Here is a 21,978-nt window from a genome sequence, read left to right as displayed (position 1 = left end):
CGGGAAGGACCTGTAATAGTGACAAACGTTGGGAAGTCTGACCAATAGGAACAGAGGAAGGTACCCAGAAGTAACGTCAGGTATGAGAAACCGCAAAAAAGCTGTAACACGATGGGGGAATATAGTGGACAATTGACCAGGACATCAGTGGTCCTCACCTGGAGCTGTTCTTCCCTCAGGGTGCATTTGGAAACACACAGGATGGGTTTTGGTTTTTTTTTTTATTTTGGGCTGTGCTAATGGTTGACCTGGAGGCCCAGAAGGTCCTGAGCAGCCTGTCACACAAGAGCCTTTTCCACCTGAAGTGTTACTTACATCCTACAAGACAAACATTGACCCAGATCCAATGAACAACGTGGTAGGGAAATGTTTTCCATGTATAGATAACAGGCAAAAGATACTATCCTCCATATGTAAAGAAGATCTAGAAACCAATTTTTGCAAGCACTAAACAGTAAAATATGAAGAAAAGCAGAAACATAGCCATAAAAAAATATGTAAGCGCATAGAAAATGATCTAAGAGATAACACGCCAAATTTTACTAGCAACAAGGAATAAAAGTTGGAATAAAAGTGGGGGGATTTTCCCCACTTCTGTAATGGGGAAACATATTTCTGCAGTGTTTTAATTTTTACAAAAGAGAATGTATTCTACTTGAACACATTTAAAATTTGAAAGAAATTATTATTAATGTTCAAAAAGACTTAACTTTGAGGATGTTCATTAAAACACGAATGGAAAGAACCTCCTCATGACTTTAAGACTCTCCTGAAACTTTTCTAATAGTTTACTGTGTCTATTTTATTTGACATTTAGATCCTAACTCATTTGGAGTTTATGTTGTGTGCGGTATGCAATAGAGCTGACTTTCCCCCGATCAAGTGGAAAACCAACTGTCCAGGCACCACTCACTGGGTAGTTCTGGCTTTCCCAGCTGACCTGAAATGCCTCCTTTCCCACCAGCTAGACCGCGACAGCTACAGATGCCTCTCGAGTGCCCTGGAACGAGGGAGGTAAGCTCTCCAGCCTGGGCTCCCTGTCTACAAGGCACGGCTACTATCAGAGCCTTCTCCCAAGAGAGCAGGGAGGATGTGACACACAGAAGTGCTCAGGGGCCCTCAGCCACATAGCAAGAAACCCCTCATAGTGACCGGGCGGGGCGAGCCGCCAGGCTCTGGTACTGACCCTGGCAGGGGGACAGCAGGCTGCTCAGGGAGGGGAAGCTCACTGTCTTCAGCTCGTCCAGCTTCTCCTGTAGCTTGGACGCCTGCTGTCTGAGCACTGACCCTCTGCCGCAGGGTCTTCGGCTCTCCATTCTTTGCCACCTGCCCCTGCAGGCAGCACCCCTGGCTCTTGTTCTGCCCAGAGCAGAAGCAGTAGGAGTGCGGCGAGTCAGGAGTCTGCAGGTCCCCGACGCTGACAGGATGACCGTGGTGATGGACATGGGGCTGCATCACTGGGCTCACTCTGCAGATTCCACAGCTGGCGTCGGGCTGACGTGTCAGAGGGACAGAGGGGCTCTAGGGGGCTTCTGAGGCATCAGTCTGAGTGATAAAGTCTGGCGGCTCTGGGCCAAGCCCTTGTCTGGCCCCAGGCTGGTCCCCCTGCAACCAGGCTCCACGTATCTCTCCAACCTCTTTCTTTCGACAGGCTCTTGGGGATGCACCTCTCCGGATTGTGTTTGGAGAAGAAAATTCTGTTAGGAAGGAAGCAAGCCGATAAATTTGCATGCCCCAGATCCTGGGGGTGGGAGAGAAAGTCATCTGAGGAAACCCCACTCTTATCTAGCTGGCCCCATAGGGGGAGGTGGTGAGCTCATCGCCAAGATCCACAGTAGAGGTGTTTGCTTCTCCCTGGCTGCCTGAGGCTGTGATGGCCACACCATCTCCTGAGTTCCTTCCAGAGAGTGCTGTGCCCTCTCCTGACCGGCGCCTCCTGGGTGGCCCTCGGTGCAGTTTCACCCTGCAGAGCGGCTCGCTTCAACTTGTAGCACTCTGGCTTGTCCATCAGGTTTTCACCTGAGGACGACGATGAACCTGCAGCTCCCTTCTCTTCTGCTTCACTCGAATGTCCCCTAAGGCCCCCCAAGGCCCCCCAAGGCCTTTCTGGTGTCCTTTCTCCTGGTGTGGCATCAGGTAAAAGATGGAGGGCACGGCCATGGACTTGAGCAGGCAGTGCTGATCCTCCAGCCTTTTGGAGAAGCTGTCTTTGGCAAAATGTTCACTACAGAGGAAAGAATACTTAGTGGGGGTCCAGTTATCCCTCTGAACAGCTTTTACCCACTGGATGAGCCGTTTTGAGGTCTTTGGGGGGAACCTGCAGGACAAATGACACAGTAATTAGAAAGACATAATTAAACGTCTTTTCCTAAAATGATCTACTATAAAAGCAAAACAAGTGTTTTTGCAAATATCCAGACCTGTATTGACTTCCACATTTAAAACCCGAGTAACGATTGAAGGAACACCTTCTAATTGCAAGTTATTACTGGAATGGAAAGATGCAGGACCCATTGCCTACCCTTAAGGAGCTTACAGTCTGCAGGGCAGATAAGGAAGGTGAGGAACTCCTCCTACATATGCTCAAGGCATACAGATGCTCAGACACATGGCACAGGATGGCATCAAGACCACAGGACAGGCTTCAGAAAGCCCCAGAAACAGCTCCTAGAAGCTCACAGCTGACCAACCGTCCTGCTGTGCTGGGGATGCAGGATTTTGGTGCTAAAAATGGGATGGTTGGTCCCCCATTTACAAGCCAGGCCAGGTGTCAGCCAGCAGAGCTTCCCAGACACTCAGCATGGCGTCTGGCGCCAGCTGTGGCTCAAGCAGCTGAGGATGGGCGACCAGCTCTAAGAGGGGGTCAGACTCAAAAGCTGTAGGTCTGTGTTCCTACTGTACTTCCACTATCAGGGGTAAAACGGCTCCCTTTAAGACACAACCAGCCCCTGGAAGATACTGAGCAACATACTGAATATTCCTTTCTTCTCATTAAGGTAAGATTTCTATTGAGATGGAACTGAGCACATGGGGGTGGGGGTGGTCACTCCACAGGGCTCTCTGCTCCATCTGCGGTCATCTAACCCACCTGAGGCTGCTGTGGACCAGGACCTGGGTGGATACTAGCTCCTCAGGAACTTCTAAGTAACATGACCTTCTAAACTTTCTCCATGCTTTCTGAGCCCATCTCCCAAACACCTCCCCCCCAATTCCCACCTCCTTGGCCCCCTACCACGTTAGACCATTATGAATGCCAAGAGCAGCCTGCCTCATTTTCAGACACAGTAACCAAATTTTGGGGACACAAGCTCTAAAAGAAACTGTCCAGAAAGCTCAGTGGCTGACCTCTGGAAATACTCCAATATTACCAGTTCTTTTGATAGACGGGAACAACATGAGACTCAGAACAAACCACTGTAAACTTCCAATAAGACTATAAATGACAAGCGTCATTCAGGTCTTTAAAACTTAACACCCTGCAACATCAAACAGAAGTATCTGCGAGGGGGTCTTTCACGTCAAGTCCCTTCAGTTCACTGTCCTGGCACCTTCAGTGTAGAAGTCCACAGAAAGGGACTCGCTGAAATAGCTGAATTCCAGAAGCCCTCAGGAAGGCGCCAGGCCAGAGGGAAGCCAAACCCCTTGCCCTGTCCGGGGCCAACTTCCTCGGGGGCCCAGGAGGAAGTGGGAAAGGCGCCCCTCCCGCGAGTCCGCAGGGTCAGCCTCTCCAGGAGGCGTGGGCCGTGCCCTGCTCCCCGCAGGATGCTGTCAGGATCCGCTCCAGGCCTCACCTCTATGGGCAGAGCTACCTTTCCCCGGAACCGCCAGATCCTTCTAGTCACAGAGCATCTGGGAGCCCGTGGTAACCCAGGTACAAGTTGCATTTGCTCAGCCACAGTCCTGATGGCAGAGATCAAGGCGGGCTCCCAGGATCAAAGGAGCGGAAAAGTCACAGCAAACGCAGGAGGACAGCTGACCAAAAGAGGAGCGTTTCCGGAACACACTGTTTCTGGAAATTGTCAGCACCAACTTGAGTGAGGGGAGCTTAAGGTGGCCGCGGGGTGGTGGTGAGAGGGTGGTGGAGGCCCTAAGGTGGAAGCCGGGCGGCCTCCAGGTGGGCTCAGGGTGCGCGCGGGAGTGACCGCCGGTGGCCACGGCGACGCGAGGAGCCCGGGCCAGAGACGCCAGCCAGGGCCAAGGTCACACAGCGCCCGGGCGCTGGCTCATTCGCGGGACCGGCCCCGAGGCCCGGCGCCCCAAGTGAGGCCGCCTCGGGCCGGCCGCGCGGCGTCAGTTTCCCCGCGGGGCCCAGCGGGCGGGGCCGTGGCCGGCGGGCAGCCCGGCGCCCGGCGGAGGGAGGGGCGGCTTGTCCCCCTGCCCTGCCGGTCGGCTCAGTTCGCGGCCCGCAGCCCGTCACCACCTCGGGGTTTGGGCCCCTAGCGGGACCCCCCAGGGGTGCGGCGGCGGCGACTGGGCGGCGGGACGTGGGGGCCGCCGTCCGGCAAGATGGCGGCGCCCAGCCGCGTCGGCGCGGGAAGACGGGGCGCGGAGGGAGCCGGGAGGGGCGGCCGCGGGGGGCGCTCGCCCGGCGCCGCGGCCCGGGACGTCCCGGGGGCTTGGGCGCAGGGCGGCGGCCGGGGCGGGGCCCTCGGGCGGGGCGAGGCCGGCGCGGGGTTCACGGTCGGGATCGGCGGGTCCCGGCGCTTTTCCAGGCCGCCCGCAGCGCCCGGCGACCCCCGCCAGGCCCAGGCCGCGGCGACGAGAAGGGACAGCGCGGCGGCGGGACGCGCTCGGGCGGAGCGCGTCTTGAAAGGGCTTCTGCCTCCCCCGCCGGGAGGGAAGACGGGCAAGCTCTCTTGGTTCTGTTGGGGGCTGAGGGGAGATGCTCCAACACTCACAGCACACGCAGTTGTGTTGTTTCATTCACTGACCAACAGATCATCCAGGCGCTTTTCGGGGGGCGGGGGTGGGGTGTTGGCCCATCCTCTTATGCTGCTCCTCCAGAGGGGACAGTTCCGGAATTTTTGATGCAAGATGTTGTGGCTCTTGGTCCAGTAGCCTTGAAAGCGTTGTTACACGCGCTCTCTTTTTCATCCCACAACAGTTTTGGTTCTTTCATTCCTTGTAGGGAGTGATTTCCTTCAAGAACCCCTCCTCCGTCCAGGAAGTCTTTCCCCTGATTTAATTCCACCTGTCATCCTGGGTGGCAGTGTTCTTCCTTCGGTTTTCTCTTCCTGGCAGCTGCAACATCAATTGACTGAAATCCCAGTTTGTAAACTGTAACGTAGGCATGTTCGCCCAAGATTTCAACGGTCTGTGGCATCTCTTCACTTAAATGTGTTAGGTGGCTGGAGGAAACAGTAGCCCTGACTCCCAAAGGAGCGTGTTAACCAGACGGATTTTCTGTGAAGTTTGTTTTAAAACAAGAAAGTATCAGGGGCTGTTGTACTGTTCGCAGGGGCATAGGGTGGGAGAAGGAACACAATTATTTACTTATCCACTTTCTTTGAAGTTCTTACTGCTTGCATACCTATGACCATTCTTCGGAGAGACTTGGTTAAGGTGAAAAGCACAGTTTAATGTTGGTCATACTACCTTCAGTGTGAAAATCTCATGTTCAAGTTAGGATGATCCCCTATGGGACACGGAAGGCTACTTCAAAGTAGAAAAGGTGGAAGACCTCTGTTGATGCTGATAAGAATACATATGATATCTGTAGGGTGTGCTGGGGAATTTCTTTTCTGATGTGATGCTGTACATATGTCCTTTTAGGGACGATTAATGGACCAGCCTCCACTGATCCCTGGAGTCCTTACAGATTCAGCCTTCCTTGACCAAGTGTTAGGCAGTTCCTGGTTGTTTTTATACTCATCTGTTCAAGGAACTGCATGTATTTTGGAGTGCAAAGTTTGCCTCAGGCATTGTTCTAGACCCTGGGGCTAGAGAAGTGAAGAGACAACAGCTGTGCCCCGGCTGACATGACATGACACCGTGTGGAAGATTGGGATGTGGGAGAGTGATGTGGGCCGAGCAAGAGGAGGCTGGAGTTGTGGCCAGGATGGCCAGGAAAGGTCTCACTGCGGAGGAGCGTTTTATGTAAGACACGAAAGCAGTGCAGGAGGAAGGGCGAGTGGCATGCTCTGGGAGCAGCAATAGGCCAGTGTGACCAGGGTACAGCAGGTGGGGTGAGGGAACCAGGAGCTGAAGACAGAGGGGTGAGTTGGGCCCAGTCCTGGGGCCTCGTTGGGTCATAGTGCGGAGTGGGTGTCTATTCTCAATGGGATGGTGACCCTTTGGAAGGTTTTGAGAGCAGGAGTAACGTGACTGAACGTATGTTTAGCAGACTCGCTCTGGCAGCTCTTGAGAACATACCACAGAGCATGGCAGAAGCAAGGAGACCAATTAGGAGGCTGTTGCAATAAGCCAGGCAAGAGGCCTTGAGGCTCAGGTCAGGGTGGGGAGGGTGAATTCCGGGTGTGTTTGAAGGTCCGGACCTTAGGACTGTGTACAGGTTGGAAGTGTGAGGGCGGGGTTGCAGAGGGAGGAGTTGAAGCTGGAGGGAGGTTTAGGGCCTGAGCTCAGAAACTCAGGTGGGGAAGACTTGGGGAGATCCTGCTTAGTGGGAGCTGATGGAGTTTGGTTTTGTAGGCGCTGACTGTGAGGTGCCTGTTAGACACCTGTGTTGTGATGTCCAGGGAGCCTTTGGGTCTCCGGGCCTGGAGCTCAGGGAGTAGGCCTGGACTAGAGGTAGGAGTGTGCGGGAGGCCACTTTGGATGAGGGTCTGAGTGTGGGAGGAAAGAGAAGGACCAGGGAGGGGGGCCCAGGGCTGCCGGCATGTGGAGGTCTGGAAGGTGGCAGTCAGACCACGGGCTGGTTGTCTTCTTCACGGGGCCACGAGCGCTGTGTCAAAACACACTCTCAGTTCAAGGAACTGGCTGGTGCCAGCACTTAAATAGCCACACTGTCCATTCCTTGAGGACAGAGCCAGTATCTTATGCCTGCATCTCCAGTGCTTCACATCATGTCTGGCACTTGGTAATCAGAAGAGCAGAAACTGAATTAATAGTCACTTGCATATCCCTGTACTGTAGGAACTTCAGTTTGTAGAGCTTGTGCATAATGCAAATCCAGTGTGTGAGTGTGAGCGTGAGTGGATGAGAGGGCTGCTCACTACAGGGCGGTGGGTTTAATGTGGACCTTCTGTCCAGTGTGTTCACTAAAGTAGGTTTCCAGTTTTCTGATGTAGCTCAAGTTCTGGGTTCTTTTCTTCTCCTTCTATCTTTCTTTTCTTTCTTCCATTCAGAACTGAACCACCAGCATCTTTATATAAACTATTAGGGATTTTAAAACATAACTACTTGCAAACCTGTTATCTTAAATATAAGTGTTTTCTAAAGAAAGGGAGAGAGCCCTTCCTTTGATTTTATTTATAAAGTATAGGATCTCAGAAAATATAAGAAGTGCTTTGGGGAAGTGTCTTGAAACGTGATGCAGTACGGTAAGCTCTAAAAGAATCTAATGGTTCACGTTTCTGTGGTTCCCCCTGGTTGAATTACAGTGTGATTGGTACCAAGTGGAGAGAAGTTGGTTACATTCATTGAGCACAATCCCCTACTTTTCCAGGTATCAGATCAATAATGTTAAGTCCAACCATTGTCTTCTAATGGAATTACGTACTATTTCCACTTCCTCTTCAGGTGTGCTCAGGGACATCCCAGGGAAGAAGATGTGGGAAATCAAGCGACTGGGACCCAGGTGACCAAAGGGGGAAAACGCTTCTAAAAGGGCCTCTTTCTTCAGGTGGACGGTGCCTGTCCATCTTGCTTCTCCTGCGTGTCGTCATATTTCCAATTTAACTCATTGCCTGGAGACTGGCGTTCTTTCCAAGGTTTGAGTCCTTTTAACTCAGGAGGTATGTGAACTGCTTCATAAGTGATAAGATATCGCGTGTAGAGATGCTGAAACTACAATGAGGGCAGTCCACAGAGGGGTGCCCTCTCTGGGAGATATACGCAGGCTCTGGCATCAAGCCGCAGTGGAGCTGGTCAGTCTGAGAGCAGAGAGTCGATACAGGGACCTTGGAGAGTGGACTCGCGTGCTGGTCAATCTGTGCACATGTTAGTGACTGAGAACTTTCGTTTCAAAGCAGACACGTATTGGTTTTTCTCTTTAATATTTTCTGAACTGTTGTTCCGTAATGTTTTCTGTTCTGCAGAGGTATTAGTACATATTTTGGAGAAATTGATTCTGATGATAAAACAAAAGTGGTTTTTTGTTTGGGGGAGGGTGATTCAGTTTCATCTTATAAGTCTCGAGGCCTGAACGCATATGACAGAGAGGAGGAGGAGGTGCTCAAAACCAGGGTCGGGTGCTGCACACGTTGCTGGAGCCTGGCCCCTGTCCCGTCTTCCCACTCCACCGGGCAGAGCCGGCAGCTTTGCCCATTTCATGGGTGAGGAGACTGAGGCTTAGAGAAGTTAAGTCACGTGTCCTACAGCTAGCAAGTGGGCCCTCTGTCTCCAAAAACAAATCTTAATAGAAATTAGGAAGTTGAACGTTAGAAGTGAGTGTATTTAGAAGCATGTCTCCTTCCTCCTTTAGAAGGTAAGATCCGGACGGTCAGGGAGCCTGGCGGTCTGGTCCAGGCACCTCAGCCTGCGTTGAGTGTGCAGTGCCTCCGTCCGAGGGAGCTGTGAGGGGGCCTCGGCCTGTGGCATTTCAGGCTCCGGGAAGGACAGGTCGGTCCTGTCCTGCAGTGCAGGTGGGACGGTGCAGAGCCACCGACGGCCAGTCAAGACTGTGATGGCGGCACAGGGGTGAGGGGTCCTGCGCTTGCGCTTCTGGTCGGAATTGCTGCTGGTCCGTGGGACTCTTCGTGCTCAGTTTCCAGGGTAAGAGTTTAAGGACACTGATCCGGCCTGTGACGTGGCGCGGATGGCTGGCTCCTGCTCTCTAAACGCAGTCCTGTCTCTTGTGAGGAATGGCCTTGGATTCAGTTTTAGTGAAGTAACTCACATGTTGTGTCAGTTTCCTGTTCATGTTGCACGAGGTGCTGCACCTCAGTGTGGTGACAGAATGTGGAGACTGTATCTCCTTCGACACTGCGCCATCATCGTGTCACTCATTTCAGTGACTCCCAGAGGGAAGACGCGGAAACGTGTTGCCTTCAAGAACACCCTGGTGAGGAGCATCACTGTGTCGATGAGGGTCAAGTGACAGATGGTCAGTTCAGTGAGCTCATTCGGCCTGTGATCCAGAAGGGCTGTGAAGATGTGGAAGAGAAGGAGGAATATGTTGGCAGTGAGTCCGATGGCAGCTTGGGAGAAAATGGCATTTCTTAATGGTAACATAAATGGAAAGTGATGGTCTTAATGGAAAAGAAGAAACATGTTTTATAGTCAGAAAAAATAAACAAAAGATCTCCCCTCTTCCGTGTTATTCATTCCATAATCAAAGTAATCACTTCCCCCATCATTTTAATTTCACCAATTTATTCTTGATTGACCCTATCTCATTTAAATTCTTAAAAATACAGTCTCAATATTAGTTTATACACTAAATAATTAACATATCACATACCAACACATCCACAATCATATATGTATAGGGTGCACATTATCTATACTACTAGGGTATTGGGACTCACTGTTCTGAGTGTGAATATTAAATGAAAGAATGCAGAAAGTAAACAAATGCTTTCTAAACAGTGATGTTCATATAAAATGAAATCAGTAGCTCGAAGAGACATCTGTGCTTCCAAATTCATGGCAATATTATTCACAATACCTAAGATATGGAAACAACCTAAACATCTGTTGACAGATGAATGGATAAAGAAATTGTAGTGTGTCTATATACATTGGAATATTATTCAACCTTTAAAAAGAAAATCCTGCGATTTCCAACGACATGCATAAACCTGGAGGATATTATGCTAAGTGAAATAAGCCAGACACAGAAGACAAATACTGCATGATCCCACTTCTATGTGGAATCTAAAAAAGTTGAATACATGAGAGCAGAGAGTAGAGTGGTGGTTACCTGGGGGGTGGGGGGGGGGAGGCGTGGAAAATGGGGAGATGTTGGTTAAGGGGAACAAGGTTGCAGTTATGTATGATAAATAAGTCTAAAATAATACTGTGTTATACACTGGAAATTTGCTAAGAGTGTAGATTTCAGGTGTTCTCACCATACAAAAAAAGTGGTAACAATGTAAGGAGAAATGTTAATATATGTTAATTAGCTTGATTGTAGTAGTCATTTCACTATGTGTATGTATGTCAAAACATCATGCTGTAAACCTTAAATATACACAATTTTTATTAAAAAACAAATCATGAGTGTTTGTACAAATGAACATTTTATGCTAATGGGGAAAAAATTACCAAAAAACTTTGGAAAAAAAATATTCCTTTGAGCCTATCCCACATCAAATCACTCTGATGCTTTTTCTTTTCGGTCCTTCTTCCACATTTGAGTACTCTGTGATTACATGGGGTGGGGCCTGCCCTATCCTAAAGTCAGCTGATTATCGACCTTCACTGCATCTGCACCTTAACTCCTTTGTGTCATATTACCTAAGACTGTATTCCCACAGTGTGGGATTGAGATGCGGACATCTTTATAAGAAGTGTATCTCCTCGAAATGATCCTAGCTCTCTCCCAGTAGAGTTTCCATACAGAGACCCCTTATGGAAACTCTCTTCATCTCAGCAGAGGATCGCTAAAATCTTGATCTCAATTTTCAAGAGAACAAACAAAAAAATGTTTCTGGACTTTATGACATTCAGGAGGTTGCATCACAGTGTTCACATGGCACTTCATGTCTTGAGACTTCACTTAATACAGGGATACCCTGCCAGGCCTTGTAAAGATACTTAGGTCTCCATTACTAAAGATGCCTCCGCTCATGCCTTAATCACGAAATCTCTGTAACAGAATCCTTTGTGAAATATCACTGAATGGTTTTGAAATTACTTTCTCATGTTATTTGCCCTGGATGCAGGCATCATAATTTGATCAAATTAATTCAATCCAGGGCTTAGAAAAATTCAGCTGTATCATGCTGTGCAAAGGAAATCCCCACAATTCCTCTCTTCCTCTTCTGAGATGAAAGAGTATTCAGTTATGTTTTTAAGATCATTTATAAACACAGTGGCCCATAAATATAAATGTGAAAAACAATGCAGATAATTTAATAGTATTATTGGCTCAAACTCAGAAAATCACAGCTGAGGCAGAACATTGATCTAAGACCACCTGATAGAAACGAATTTATAAAGGAGACATTTCATAGTTGAGTAAATGCTTTTTACTCTTTCTCCCAAAGCTTAATCTAGTAAAGGGACATATTTGCGTCATTGCCATAACCAAACAACCAGCGGTTCTCACAGGCAAACGTCTGCGCCCACACACACTTTGGTTCTGCTGCCGCGTCACACTCAGGAGAAGCACCAGGGTAATACTGACTCGGAGGCACAATGGTCTCTACATCTAAGGATCACGTTAATCCCAGGACAAGTAATCAAATATTTGGGAATCACCAACAATATATGGGGAATTATTTAATAACTGTGTCTGAAACGTTTTATTAATATTCTACATACAGTTTAAGCCATTACCTAAACATATAGGGAAAATATTGGGTAAAGTAACATGGATAATTTTAATATTTTCTTCTCTCACCCCATGGAATGTCTGTCTCACTGCTTCTAATTCATGCCTGCACTCTGAAATTGACTGTCGCACTGAGAAGGAGTGTATCTGCTGGATCACCATGGGCATCCTTCTGCATGAGGCTCTTGAGGGCCCTAGTGCTGAGCCTGACGTGAGAGGACTATGGTTCTCAAGGACTGGGGTTAACAGATCAAGTACAGTCAGTTAAATATGAATTTCAGGCAAATAGTTACTATACATAGTAATATACTACAAATAATATCTTTAATACCCCCAGGTAGTGCATACAAATATTACAGGCAAACGTTACACAGTTATACTAAAATGTTATTTGTTGTCTTTCCAAATTTTAAACTTAACTGTGTGCGCTGTATTTTCATTTGGTTTATCTGGCAACCTCAACATGAAATATTCATGGGATCTGAAAACGTGGTGCAGACCTTGGAGAAGTGGAATAGAAGAAAAATTCATAGAGGCCATGTAGTTTGGTCTGAGTGTAAAGGAGACTTGGGTCCTAACTGATACCTTAGAAACTTAGCAGTTTGAATGCACATCTCAGCGTTCACTGTGAGAAGTGATGACCAGCTTGTCCTGGGGCTGAGAGTGAAGCCCCTGAGCACTCTCAGAAGACAGAAAATGCAGCTCAAGTTCACCCTCATCAGACTGCCTTCACTTTTGGCTATTCGCACTATTATTGGCCCCAAAGTATAAGCCTAATCATGGACAATGGTGGGGGAAATAACACCATTAAAGGCACAGGGAATAGAAGACTGGTCATGAAGTCTAAGAGCTTAGACCAGATGTCTGAAGAAGAGAAGGACTGTAATCAAAGGAAGAAGCCATTAACAAAACCCAAGTGCTATTTTGCATTAGACAATATACTATTTTTGAGAAAAAAAGTTTGATGAAGCCTATTTCTTCATCTATATAATAATATCTAATGTTTAGTGTTGTGTTATTTTATGATGGATATCTTTTTAATGTAGTTCTTTGCCTAGCATATAGTTAAGTGAAATCTAGATCACAAAATAATATCCTGTGGGTTTTTTATTATTGTATGAATAAAAAGTTATTTTCCTTATAGGTTTTACCATATTCTATGAAAAGCATGGTAAAACCCATGACTGGTCAATGACAGCATACAGCTCTTGTGAGAATTGCAGGTGACCTGGTTGGGGAACCGGGGGTTGGTTGGGTCAGAGGCAATAGTTCGCAACTTTAGAAACACACCTGGCAATATCAGAAAGGAAATTACCTTTCCCAGCTAGATCAGTGCCATGAAAAGCCTTTGTGAAATGTACAAATGTAAACAGAATCATGATGGTAAGTTCCAGATACCATTGAAAACCTGAAATGCACCCACTGTTCTTTGGCAATTGAACTTCATGTAGGGTGCAGCTGGAAGCAAAGTGCTTGCTACTGAGGGTATTCATAATCCCAGGACATTTAATTCTTGGCTTAAACGGGGAAAACATGGGCAGGGGACATGTTGCTGCAGAAGTAGGAGTCAGGAAAACACTGGACGGGCTCAAACACAAATCCTGTGTTATCTATTTCTGGAAACTTTAAAATCCTGTCTGCAGTGTGTTTTTCTGACCACGGAAACCAAAAAGATCTGAGCAAAAATGTGACACTTTTTCTCATAAAGGATTGCAAGATCTTTTACCACCGTGACCCTGTGCATCACAGTCATGAGGAGATCACAACTTGTTGTTTCAAATGTTGTTTCAGGAAGGAAATGGAGAGCATGTTTTCTGTGCTCCAAGAACTCTCTTCAGGTTAGTCAAGGCCCATTGTCTCTGACATCTTCCCTCCTTTACATGAGATGCAGGGGCTTAACATGAGTTATTTTAAGAAAAACTTAAAATTCTCCAGTGTTCAGGAACATACAAGTTTTCTACTGATCAAGTTTCTTGAGGTTTTGATGCAGTTGAGAGCCACAGACAGACAATCCCTGTCATCATCATTTTGTTCATTTCTGTTTTCAACAGCATCTTGGTTCCATCCTCGCTGTCTTCCATTTTAAAGACACACAGACACTAGAAGACTCGATGCAGACAATGTTAACTTGTTAATTTAAATGACTAAATTGAAATTTACTTATCAGTTTTGTGAATATGTGTCTTATTGAGCTAATAACAATTTAAAACTTTCAGAGGAAACAGCAGAGATAGTAAATTTTGAGCATAGTTTTTTATATTATAAGTTTTTTTATACTTAGAAATTATATTTAGAAATTTTTATAATTATAAGTGAATGCTATGTCATTCAAGTTTGCAAATTATGATTCTCTCATCACTAAGCAATCTCACTCAAGCTAATATACAGAGCATTTTATAAGTTGTAGTCCATTTAAATAACACAAAATATTAAACAACTTATTTTAAGGAAATATTTGATATCATGCTGAGTGCTACCATGCTTCCATTTCTGTAAGTTAGTCATTAACCGTACAGAGATTAGACATGCAACAGAAAGTGACGTTTCCAGATAGTTTTGTAGTAACAACAACAACAAAAGGAATCCCTCTGTTAACAATTACTATAATGGAATAAACATACTATTCTTTATCGTCATCTGCTAAACTCTCACTATTGTGAAACGTAGAAAATCTCGTGTTTAATTACATTATTGTAAACAACCAAAGTTTTAGAAATATGCTAAAGTGTGGTCCAAGTTTAAAAAAAGGAAGTAAGACTAAATCATCCTGGATTACCTCAGACTCACTGTGTCTTAAAAGGTTAAATTTTCCATAAATGCATAAAATAATTTGTTTCTGAACTAATTTATTAAAATGATAAATATTCAAATAAAATTGCAATTCAAAATAACATCATAAAATTACAAACTTCCTTCCACAAATTATAAATTATTGTGATCTTAATATTAATGAAATTTATGTTTCATCTGGAAATACTTACTGATTAGTTATGATTCAGTGAGATGTAAAACCAAAATTATGAGAAGAGAATTATCCTAACACATCACTGAGAAAATCCTACCTCGCCCCACCACCCGCCTAGGGTCTTGAGCACTCGCTGTTCATGAAGCTGAGACATAGACACTCACCCAGCTGAGCCTTTGGAATTATCCTGGGCGTGAACTGTGGACCCAAGACATAGTCATAAGAACGGGATGCTGTCAGCTCATCTCTCTCCAGGCCCATGATTATCGTGTCACCTGTAGGATCAGGTGATCTGGCCTTGAGATTGATGGAAAGGAGAGCCACCAAAGAGAAAACTGAACCAAACTAATTCCTTGAAAACAGCAGACAAGGAACAGCTGGCTTTCAAACTTTTCCACATGTGAGCTCATTTTCCTAGGTCATCTTGGCCTGGTGGGTTGTATGGTCTCAGTCCTTGTCTACATAACAGAAGTCAAACAATAATCCTACCTTCAAAAGGACTTTTTTTCATATTTATTTCCATGTCAGATTATCCAATGTATCTTCACTGATACAAAAGATTCCTGGTGGCCTTCACATATGTCCCTGGATTTCAGGGCCACATCTGCACTATCCACCACTTTTGTGGGAATGAGGAAAGTGCCCCTCCCCCAGACCTATGTAGGTGAAGGGCTTTTTCTCCAGAGGACACAGCCTGAGTGAGGGCACCTGGCGTGGAAGCAGATGCAGGCTCCTTTGCACCCCTACACCTCCACCTGTTGGGCAGGTGCATTTTGGGAGGACAGAAAGGACACCTTCCTTCAAGCAGCACTGAGGGTTGGCATATGCACTATCCTTCTCCGGGTGACTTATTTCTACATGGACATCCAGGCTCCCAGGTTATATGTTCTCCCACACCCATCCCCCAATCTCCTCTGCTGTTTCTACTCATAGGGCTGTTTTATTTCACACTCAGAATTAGAGAACCCAATCCTCAGCAACTGCCAGATTTTATTAGTTTTTGTGACACCCATCCACCTCTCATCTGTTATAATGAACTGTAACTTTAACCTTAACCTTAATCATGACTACCATGTCTGTGGCACTATCTTAATCAAATACCACCTGATGTCAAAGTAGTGACTTTTCTCCCCACTCAACCTATGGATCTAGCCCAAGGCACCAGATTTAATCATGTTTGGATTCAGCCTGGTGTACCGCTCATGTCCCATCTTTGATTGTCTAACAAATAAATTGTCCATTTGGCTGCAGTCAGGGTCACCTACTCCCCAGGCTTCTACTGCATTCTGTTAGAATTCTCCCTGCTATCTCCAGCCCAGTCCAATATACCATCACCTGCCATCACTACAAAATCGTGGCTCAGTTCAGTCACTTTCCTAGGTCTTGATTTGTGTGTCTTCTTGGAAGCTTTTCAGCTCCTTGTTTATCATCTTTTTGTCCAATGCTCAAAGAAAAAAACTGTTGACCAAGGATTCTATAACTAGAAAAGCTATCTATTAAAAATAAAGGTGAGATGAAGACATTCCAGATAAATAAAAACTGAGATAATTTTTTGCTAGCACATCCACCATACAAGAAATAGTAAAAGTTATTCAGACTGAAGGAGACTGGGCTCAGATAATAATATGAACGCACATAAAAAGACAAACGGCACTAATAAATGTAATTATAAGACACTATCAATGAATATTTGTTTTCTTAACTGATTTGAAAAGCAATTTGAGGGGCCGGCCAATGGCGCAAGCAGTTAAGTGCGCGCGCTCCACTTCAGCGGCCTGGGGTTCACTGGTTCGGATCCCGGGTGTGCACCAATGCACTGCTTGTTAAGCCATGCTGTGGCGGCATCCCATATAAAAAAATAGTAGAGGAAGATGGGCATGGATGTTAGCCCAGGGCCAATCTTCCTCAAGGAAAAAAGGGGAGGATTGGCATCAGATGTTACCTCAGGGCTAGTCCTCCTCACAAAAAAAAGAAAAGCAATTTTATCAAAACATGTCAGTAAGTGTACACTGGGGGGCACAGGCATTTAAGAAATCTGTGCAAATCACTAGTTGACCACTAAGCTCATGGAATGTAGACTTCAATGGACATACATGACAAAGCATACAGTGTTTACAAAAAGAAGTTAGAAAACAAACAAACAACTTCAACCCACAATAAGTAGCAAGAAAACCCCAAGGAAGGGAGATAATCTGATTTCCAAAGTTACTACATTATAATATTCAAAATGTCCAATTTCCAAAATATCTACAAACTATGCAAATAAGTAAGAAAGTATGGTCCATTTATAAAAGAAATAAAGGTAACAGTTGCTTGTGAAGTCCAAACATTCAGCTTTAAAATTTTTATATGAATTGCCATCAATATTCTCAAACAGCTAAAGGAAATCGTGGACAACAAATCAGGAGAATGTATTCTCATCAAATAGAGAATACCCATAGAGATAGAAATTATAAAAAAGGAACCAAAAAAATGCTGAAGCTGAAAAATACATTAACTGAAATGAAAACTTCACCAAAGGGTTCAACAGCAGATTTGAGGAGACAGAAGAAAGAATCAGCAAACTTGAAGGTAGGTCAACTTTAAATATCCCATCTGACTAGTAGAGAGGAAAACGACTGAAGAAAAAGGAGCATGGCCTAACATACCTCTGGCTGCCCATCAGGTGTACCAACACAGGCATTATGGGAGTCTCAGACGAAGAGGAAAGAGGGAAAATTTCAGAAGGACAATTTGAACAAGTAACGGCTGAAAGCTTCTCATGTTTGAAAGTCATGAATCTGCACATCCAAGAATCTCAACAAGCTGCAAGTAGCATAAACCAAAGAGATCCACACTGAGACACATTATAATCAAACTGTCAAGAGCCAAGACAAACAGAAAATTTTGAAAAAAGTAAGAGGGAAGCAATTCATCATGTGCAAGGCATCCACAGAAGATTATATCAGCCAATTTCTCATCAGAAACCATGTAGTCCAACACATAGAGACAGAGATTGGATTGATGGTTACCAGAGGGGAAGGGGGGAGGGAGGAGGGCGAAAGGGATAATTCGGCACATGTGTGTGGTGATGGGTTGTAACTAGTATTTGGGTGGTGAACATGACGTAATCTATGCAGAAATAGACATATAATGATGTACACCTGAAATTTATACAATGTTATAAACCACTGTCACTGCAATAAACAAAAAGTTAAAAAAAAAGAAACCATGTAGTCCAGGAGACAGCAGGGTGACAATCTGTTGAAAGGAAACATTATCAACCAGGAGTTCTATGAGGGAAAACCGTCCTTCAAAAATAAGGAGAAATTAAGATATTTCCAGATAAAATCTTCAAGAGTTTTTCACTAACAGACCTGTGCTACCAGAAGTGCTAAAGGGTTTCCTTTGGGTTGAAATGAAGGGACACTAGACAGTTACTCAAAGTCATGTTTAAAAAATAACATCAGTAAAGGTAACCACATAGGAAATATCAAAAACAGTAGTAAAGGCTTTCTGCTTTGGAACTCCCATTTTTTTCCATTTTCGTATATGACAAAGTCCTAATGCATAAACAATCATTATAAATCCATGTTAATGAATACACAATGTATAGAGAAGGAATAAGTGACAAAAGCAACATAAAGGGCGAGTAAGAGCTCCATATAGGAGCAGTTTTTGTACAAAAATGCATCTGTTTGTATTAAATCAAACTAACTGTCATAAATTGATGAGATTAATTGAAATTCTCAGGGTGACCACTAAGACAATAACTAAAAAATATACAGAAAGGGAAATTAGAAGAAAACTGTACACTAGAAAAAATCAATAAAACTCAAAATGGAAATGAATTAAAATCTACAATTAAAAAGCAAAGATTGGGGAAGCTCTGTACTCTTTTCCAATTTACATGTCCAGCAGAAAAAGTGTGATGGATTAAAAAACAACATGATTCAACCTTATGCTGTCCACAAGACACTCTCTAGTTCCAAAGTCACAAATTGTTGGAAAGTTAAGTGATGGATAAAGATATTTCATGCAAATGATAACCAAAACAAAGCTGTGGTGGCTATACTAATATCAGTTAAGAGATTTTAAGTCACAAATACTAAAGTTACAAAGAAGGACATTGTGTATTGATAAATGGGAAAATTCATCAAGAATATATGACAATTATAAATATGTGTGTGTGTAACAATGCAGTCCAAAATATATGAGGAAAAATGATAGAATTAATAGACAGCTCCATAATAATATTTAGAAACTTTAATATCCTACTTTCAGTAATGGATGGAAAAACTAGAACAAAGATCAGTGAGGAAATATAGGACTCCCTAATAAAGTGGGAATTCACACTTTCACACTGGTATATATAATACAGTATGTTATTATAAGTTTTGAGCTTGAGAATACATAACTAGACTCTCCTTATTATCAATTTAAATAAATCACAGACTCATCACAAAGCAAGCAATATCCATGGTCTGCGACATATAACTGATTATGGGTAAACATTTCCCCTATATGAACCTTACATTTCTCCTCTGCAAAATGGTTTAAAAATCCGTGATGGATGTTGACAGATCCAGTGAGCTAATTTGCAAAGTACCGCCTTTATAACAAACACTCAATAACCATACGTAATAAGTATATTAGTACTAAAAGGGTGGAGAATGGTGAAACGATGCCCACCATTATGCAGAACTGATCAGGCTGAATAGAGCAGATTGGTCAGCAGGTGCAGCCTCTTTCTCCTGCCTCTACACATCTCCTATATTCATTTTCAAGTCTAAGCTAAGGACAGCTCGTCCAGAAACACAACCCGGGGACCCTGATGCTTCTGTGCAGAAGGATGGCCCTAGCCTGACCCATCCTAGAGTGAGGTTTCCACCGTGTTTTCTCTGGGACCTCCAAGCATCAGTTTCCATGGTCTCTCTTCTATCTTAATCCCATCTACCTGCCAAAGGGAAACAGAAGCCTCTCAATTGTATGTGATCACTGCAGTCTCCCCCAAAGTGCTGTAGAATCCAAAATTTTATCCTATCTACTATATTCCTTCTCCTCAACACACTGCCAAAATCAAAAAAATACTTGCCATGTATTGTGTTCAGTTTTCAAATTTGATCAAAAGCTAATTACAGACACACTGGGTTTTGGGAAAGGGAGTAAGGAGAATTTTAGTTATCTTCTTTTACTCATCAAAATGTTCAATTACATTTTACAAAACTTTAATAAATTGAAAGTTGGTGAAAATGAATAGATGAACTCTCATTGTTGTCTCTGGCCCACTCCTCCATTCACCCCACCACCTCAGTGCTGCACAGCATCGCCTCCAGCCCCTGTGACAGAGGGTTGAGTGAGCTCCCTTGAAATATCTCTTCCCCCACTGGAATACCACCTTCTGCTCTTACTCATCTCTACACCTGTGTTAACCACATGCCTAAAGCCACTGTAGCCACTGACATGGGTCTGAGTGAGTTACTTCTCCACCAAGGCTGTGGTCTGGTAGAGAAAAAGTAAATGAAACAACCATTTACATCTCTTCACTGCAAGGACATCCTTAATGGAGAATTGACTAAATTAGTGTAAATGTAGGATGGAGATCATTTATTTTTCACTCCTAGACCTGCCATAAGCCTCCCAGAATCCTAGTGAAACTTCTCTCCCACTAATATTTCCTGGGTGCCCTTAGAAGATCCAGGCCAAGAGGAGGGACCTGCCCGTCTGTCTGCTGTAACAGAAGAGTCCATGCAGGCGAGAGAGCAAGTCTCGACTCACCCAGGCATGCATTGACAACACTCAGCTGCCCCTCTCTTCCTCAGTATTCTCCCTGTGGGACAGTCTGATAACTAAGAAGACAGAGCTGAGGGAAGAAAAAGAATCCAGGAGACTCCAGTCTTTTCCACCATTTGTACATACACCAGTCATCAATTCCTAAACCTTCACATGGCAGGGAATCCCCTGGCTCAAACTGAAACTGAACACAAACTCAAGTTCATTTCCCTGATAAGCAGCAAACCAAATCACCAAAATATCCAGATTGTAGCAATGGAGGAGGTTTATTATGGAAAGGCAGCCAGATGAGGAGATGGAAGTAAAATAGCTCAACTCCATCTCCTTGAAAGGAAAAAGGTAGAGGTCTTTATCAGGAGTTTTAGGTAGGGGAGGGGGAGCATGTGGCCTTGCTGGTTGGCACCTTCACCCTGCGTTTAGTCTTGTGAGACTGAATCTCTTTTTTCCTTGACCATCTGGACTTTTCTGGTTAGTTTTCACCTTCACCCTGCATTTGGCCTTGTGAGACTGAATCTCCTTTCTTCTTGACCGTCTAGACCTTGACTTCCTGAGAAACACAACTCATCATATACTAAAAAGGGACAGAAACATCTGAATAGTTTTAAAAAACAGTTGATTACGTGTAGTTGAGTATTCACAGCTGCAGTTAACAAAGCTTATCTCAATTTTTTCTCTCTCTCTCTTCTAACCTATGGAAAATTTTACGCATTCGTTCTTGGTCTCAAAACACACTTGCAGGGGCCGGCCCCATGGCTTATTGGTTAAGTGCACGCGCTCCGCTACTGGTGGCCTGAGTTTGGATCCCGAGCGTACACCGACGCACCGCTTCTCCGGCCATGCTGAGGCCGTGACCCATATACAGCAACTAGAAGGATGAGCAACTATGACATACAACTATCTACTGGGGCTTTGGGGAAGAAAAAAAAAAAGAAAGGAGGAGGATTGGCAGTAGATGTTAGCTCAGAGCCGGTCTTCCTCAGCAAAAAGAGGAGGATTAGCACCGATGTTAGCTCAGGGCTGATCTCCCTCACCAAAAAAAAAAAAAAAAAAATAAAGCTGAAAAAAAAAAACGCACTTGCAGGCAGCACGGTGGCGTAGCAGTTAAGTGCACGCACTCCGCTTCACCGGCCCAGCGGTTTGCAGGTTCCAATCCTGGGCACGCACGGACGCACCACTTGTCAAGCCATGCTGTGGTGGCGTCCCATACAAAGTAGAGGAAGAGGGGCACAGATGTTATCCCAGGGCCAATCTTCCTCAGCAAAAAGAGGAGGATTGGCATCGGATGTTAGCTCAGGGCTGGTCTTCCTCCCAAAAATGAAAGCACACTTGCATGAAGAGTGATCTAAGACAAACAGGGGGAGCAGTCTCTTTCCTAGGGTCACAGGGAGAAGGCTTTAGCTACCGATGAACATAAGGAAGATGTTAATATCCTCATTTTACAGCTAACAAAATGAAAGCCATAGGGTTTTATACTTTAATTAGACCTGGTGCTCAGAGATATTATTTAATTCCTTCCTGATTCTAAATCCTAGGAAAACATCATTTCTGTTACATGGAGACTACTGTATCCACAACCAAGGGCACCATTATAGGATTTCTGATTTAATAATTCTTGGTTAGGTGC

The 21,978-nt window shown here is 44.8% G+C and overlaps 1 pseudogene; it reads right to left on the bottom strand.

The window, feature by feature from the left end:
• Positions 1-1,102: 1,102 nt before the first annotated feature.
• LOC131403685 (peroxynitrite isomerase THAP4-like) lies at positions 1,103-2,514 on the bottom strand (annotated as a pseudogene).
• Positions 2,515-21,978: the final 19,464 nt, after the last annotated feature.

This window comes from Diceros bicornis, unplaced genomic scaffold (genome assembly GCF_020826845.1).
Source record: "Diceros bicornis minor isolate mBicDic1 unplaced genomic scaffold, mDicBic1.mat.cur scaffold_785_ctg1, whole genome shotgun sequence".
NCBI classification, from domain to species: domain Eukaryota; kingdom Metazoa; phylum Chordata; class Mammalia; order Perissodactyla; family Rhinocerotidae; genus Diceros; species Diceros bicornis.
Note: the sequence above shows the minus strand (reverse complement) of the source record. Positions and strands in the feature narration are given on the sequence as shown.